Source organism: Mandrillus leucophaeus, unplaced genomic scaffold (genome assembly GCF_000951045.1).
Source record: "Mandrillus leucophaeus isolate KB7577 unplaced genomic scaffold, Mleu.le_1.0 Scaffold343, whole genome shotgun sequence".
In the NCBI taxonomy this organism is placed as follows: Eukaryota; Metazoa; Chordata; class Mammalia; order Primates; family Cercopithecidae; genus Mandrillus; species Mandrillus leucophaeus.
This window is the reverse complement of record NW_012103621.1, coordinates 720625-725965: the sequence shown is the minus strand read 5'-3', so window position 1 is coordinate 725965 and position 5341 is coordinate 720625.

Genomic DNA, 5341 nt, shown 5'->3' with positions numbered 1-5341 from the left:
AAAAAAAAAAAAAAAAAAAAAAAAAATTAGTCAGGCGTGGTTGCGGGTGCCTGTAATCCCAGCTACTCAGGAGGCTGAGGCAGAGAACTACTTGAATTTTCTCAAAAAATAAAAGAAAAAATTTTAGACTTTCCAGATTGCACTTCATTCTAGCAATGAAGCTAGAGGCAGGCTGGCCCCTCCCCGGCACACCACAGCACCCACGCGGACCCACTTCGGTGTCCAGCCTTCCCCGGCACACCACAGTACCCACGCGGACCCACTTCGGCATCCAGGAGCCTACACCCAGGCCACCCAAGGAACAAGATCTGTGCAGGCAGAGCCCCTTCCCAGTCAGGGGTCCACAGAGCAAGAGGGGCGCCTCTCCAAGACATGAGAATGCGCTAATCCCCTGCAGTGCTTCCGAGCATAGCCCCAGGCCCCTCACTCCTCCCTTCACCTCACAGTTCCACACCTGCCCCAGCAGCCAGCTGTCCAAATATTTTGCCCATTACATTTGGCCCATGCCTTACCCATCCTGGAGGCTCTGCTGGGAGGTGCCCCACTCCCAATCCACCAGTGCCTCTCTCAGCTCTGGACCTTGTCTCTGTTCAGCCTCACTCTTGTCCCGCCACCCGTTCAGCCTCTGTTCAGGGCACAGATACCTCCTGGGCACCTACACGTGTCACTCTTACATTCAGCAAAGCACAAGACAGGAAGCTCCCTGCAGGCAGGGCTTTGTTTTGCTCACCCTTACCTCCTCAGCACCTGGGTCTGGGCCTGGTGCACCTCGGCACTCCTGAACAGTTTGGCGTATTGATCTAAACTTCTTGGCTGTGAGTTGGTCAATTTAAAGCAAAAAAAGTGCACTTCCTGGATTGCTGTTCCTTCACAGGTTTTTACTGTGAGCCCTGTGGCAGCAAAGGAAGGGGAAAGTACCAGAAGGATGGGTGGGACTAGTGCAGTCACACTGACCACTCGTGTGCCCCTGAAAGGTCAAACCAAATGACAGCTGAGAAGCTGGCATCCCCTTTAGCCACCCTGTCTCCAGTGTCCCTGGGAAGAGTCAAACCGGACCTGTCAAACTAGCGGAAGTGGGAAAGGAAGTGAGGAACAGTCTTGGTGGCTGGATTGTTCAGGCTCTGAAGCCAAGTTGGCCTTGACTTTCTCTGTCCCTCCGTCCCTCCTTCCCTCCCTCCCTCTCGTCCTTCTCTCTCACACCCCATGTCCAAGCCACTGCTACTCCTATCGGCTGGCCCTATCTTCAGAACACAGGCAGAATCTAATCACTTGTCACAGCTCCACTGCAGCCACCCTAAGCCTCCATCTCTGGCCTCCTGGTCTCCCACTCTTCCCCTGCCACAGTCCAGGCAGCACATGGTAGCCAGAGTGAGCCTTCAAGAACCCTGATTGTGTCCCTCTTCTGTTTACAACCCTCTGATGGCTTCCACTCCACGCAGGAGAAAATCCAAAGGTCTGTGTGGCTTATAAAGCTCTACACCGTGAGTCTGCACACCTGGGTACCTCCCCACCTTCTCAGCCCTTCACCTCTCACTCTATTCCTGCTGCTCGGGCCTCCTGCTCCTGAACAAGCCAAGCGTGCTTCCACCGCACGGCCTCTGTGTACAGTTAGCCGAGAGAAAGGACGAGTAGGCCCAAAGTCAGGCAAGCCATTTTTATTTGTCCTGCCAGGCTGCTCCTTGACAGGCAGAGGAGGCAGCCCCACTTACAGACTGCAGCAGGGCTTTACAGGGCGAGGAACTGGGTCGAGGTGTGTGAACCGAGTTGGGCTGCAGGTGTCTTGATTGCATCCTGGAGATGCTTTAGTTAACCAGCTTTAGTTAGCAGGTGTTCTGACCGCATCTTGGAACCGTTTGCCGGTTCAGCTGGTGTGTTCTGGACAAACAGGTACTCGAAGGGTCAGTTGTGGCGGGGGGTTTGCTGATAGCCTTCGGGGAGCTGTGCGGAGGTCACAAAGGACTGTATTGTAAGACCCATGGGAAAGGAGAGGAACAGTCTGGTCGGGGTGACCCTAACATTCCAGCCTTTTAATAGATGATAGAAAAGGGGGTGTTGTTCTCATCAGGCTGCTTCTAGCTGAGAGGGAGTGGTGGTTAGGGGGAGAGGCTGGAAGGTAGGGTTAGTTTTGGTTCTGGCTTTGAAAATGTTGGTATTCTTGGAGTAGCATCATGTCTTGTATGGTTCCGTGGATGAAGGCTCAGATGCGGTTCTGTAAAAACTTGGGTAAAGCGGCCGGGCGCGGTGGCTCACACCTGTAATCCCTGCACTTTGGGAGGCCGAGGCGGGTGGATCACGAGGTCAGGAGATCAAGACCATCCTGGCTAACACGGTGAAGCCCTGTCTCTACTAAATATACAAAAAACTAGCCGGGTGCAGTGGCGGGCGTCTGTAGTCCCAGCTACCCAGGAGGCTGAGGCAGGAGAATGGCGTGAACCCGGGAGGCGGAGCTTGCAGTGAGCAGAGATCGCGCCACTGCACTCCAGCCTGGGCGCCAGAGTGAGACTCTGTCTCACAAAAATAAAAATAAAATAAAAATAAAAACACTGGATAAAGAGATGTAAGAGGCTGGACCCAAAGATTAAGAAAAAGAGAATGATTATGATGGGTACAGGGAGTGGGAGTAGCCAGGAGGCCCAGGAGCTGAACAGCCATAGGGGCCAGGAGGGGCCACGTGGAAGAGCTGTTTTCCCAGATTTTTTGAGCCCAATCCTTTAATTTTTTTTTTTCTTTTTTTGAGACGGAGTCTCTCTGTCACCCAGGCTGGAGTGCAGTGGCGCTATCTCGGCTCACTGCAAGCTCTGCCTCCCGGGTTCACGCCATTCTCCTGCCTCAGCCTCCTGAGTAGCTGGGACTACAGGCGCCCACCACCATGCCCGGCTAATGTTTTGTATTTTTAGTAGAGACTGGGTTAGATACGATGGTCTTGATCTCCTGACCTCCTGATCCGCCCACCTTGGCCTTCCAAAGTGCTGGGATTACAGGCGTGAGCTACCATGCCTGGCCAGTCCTTTCATTTTTTAACTGCATCTTGAACCAGGCCTGCCTGATTGAAATAGAAGCAGCATTCTTCATCTAGGAAGAGGCAGAGACCTCCTTTCTCTGTGGTAAGTAAATCGAGGCCCCTGAGGTTTTGAAGGCCTACTTGCGGCTAGGGAGTCTAGTTGGGCCTGCAGGGTTGATACGGTGGATGCTGGGTCATCAGTGTTATCGGAGGGGTTCTTGGATAGGGATTTGTAGTAATAGGTAGAGGCTGCAATTCCTGCAACTCGAGTTCTTGCAGCTGCTGTAATGCCTAACCCTATTAGCAGGGGTATGAGCTCTACAGCTCGTGAGGGATAGTGTTTGAATGTGGAAGGGTAGGGGTCTATCCGCAGGGGCTATGTCTATTTTTGGACTAAAGAAGACTAGTGTGCAGGTTCCTATCCAGTTAGTGGGTAAGCAGAGATAGGTGGAAGTGCCGCAGAGAAAGAATCTGCCCTGGCTAGGAAGGCAAAATTGGAGGTCTGTGGCAAAGAGGGGCTTTAGGATTTTGTTTTCTGACCGCCAGCCAGAGAGAGAGGAAGACAAGGCCGCCCGGGTGAGTGGTTGGAAGGGGCGGGTTGAGGTTAGTTGGCTAGCCCTACTGTTTCGTTTTCCCAGTGTAGGAGGAAACATTGTGTGTCCACTACAAGTTGTTCCCCAGTGGGTGCTCTGGCTACCTGAGCTTGTAGACAATTGGAGGTTGGGTGCGGGCTAGGGCACGCAGTCCATCCTGCAATTGTCATACCGGGTTTGTGTCGATCGATGCAGAAACCTGAGTTTATTGTGTTGAGATTAGTGGTTTGGATTTTTGGGGGGCCAGAAAATTTGAGTACTTGAGTGGGATTGTATATTGTTAGCACCTGGATACCAGCAGGTGGGGTGAGCTGTAGGATGTAGTTGCATGAGCCTGTGAGGAGACTGCCTAAAGGGGTTCCTGAGGGAAGGTCACGCAGTATACAAAGGGGTGCCTGTTGGTCTAACTTGGTATCAGATGTAAATGCCCCTAAGATAACTTTGTTCCTGGAGGTAGAGGGGATGAGGTCAGTTTTGTAACTTTTAAGTGCATTTACCCCTCCGGAGCGTTGATAGCGAGGATGGAGTGTCGTGCTGGTGAGGGTCCAATCTTGAAGTGGGACCGGGAAGGCATTTTTTGATATGGTTTCTGAGGGGCGGACACAAAACCAGCAGTTTTGTGCGAGGTCAGGATTGGTTTGGTTAAGTATTGTGTGTGCCTGTTGGATGGTTCGTTGTAGATGGAGTGGTAGTGAGGAGGAGAAGGGAAGGAAGACTAAGCAGGCAAAGGATAAGAGTGAAGGTGAAGAAATCGATTTCATCTGGGCTAAACTCACACAGGGCCCTTTGGAAGGTGAAATCAGTCGCCCAGTTACGGAGTGCTGTGCAAGTGGGTTGTTCTGGGTAAGAAAGAGAGTGAAGTGGCAAGACAGGCAAAAGCAGGACATTTAGGAGGGGCAGTCACTTATTAGTGGCCTTTCTTCTGCTATGAGGAGGCTTATGAGGCTAAAGTTCCACCCTGGGGGTGTTACAGTATATATTCCTATGGCAAAGAGCAGAGTAAGTGAGGCAACTATAAGGACAGCGCAGTAAAGGATTTCCATTAATGAGGGTTTCGATATTTCACAGTAAGGGGTGGTAACTTACCTGTTATGTTTCATGGGGGGTTGGGGGTGGGGTCTTCTGGGATGGGTGTAAGGCTGAGTCAGGTCGGTCCAAGGAGGGTGCTGGAGTATTTACAGGGAACAGCTGGTTACAGTATTTACAGGGAATAGTCGGTGGCAGGTCAGCTGCAGGCGCCCTTTTTAACCTGGAAAGACGGTACCAAGAGTTACGTCCTGACAGCCTGGCTGCAGTGGGGATAGTGAGAAGAACTTGGAAAGGGCCTTCCACTTTGGTTTAAGGTTTGTTGGAGTGAGGGTTTTTAGGAAGACATATTCTCCTGGGAGGAGAGTTTGGTCGGTGGGGCCTCGGTGGGGTTTTGGAAGGGCCTGGTCAGCTTGCTGGCGGAAGAGATGACGGATGAGGGAGAGTGCTGGGAGGTATTCTAATCGAGAGTTAGTGGGGATATGTTTTGTAAGAGGAAAGGGTGTCCATACATGAATGCAAATGGACTGAGGAAGGAGGGGGCTTTTGGACTGGCTGTGATGCGGGCCAGTGCTATGGGTAAAAGGGAGGTCCATGGTTTTTTGACTTCAAGAGCGAGTTATTTTGGTTAACGGAGTCTTGAGAATTCCATTTGCCCTTGCGACTTTTCTGGATGACTGGGGTCGGTATGGGATATGGAGGCGCCACTGGACACCAAGGG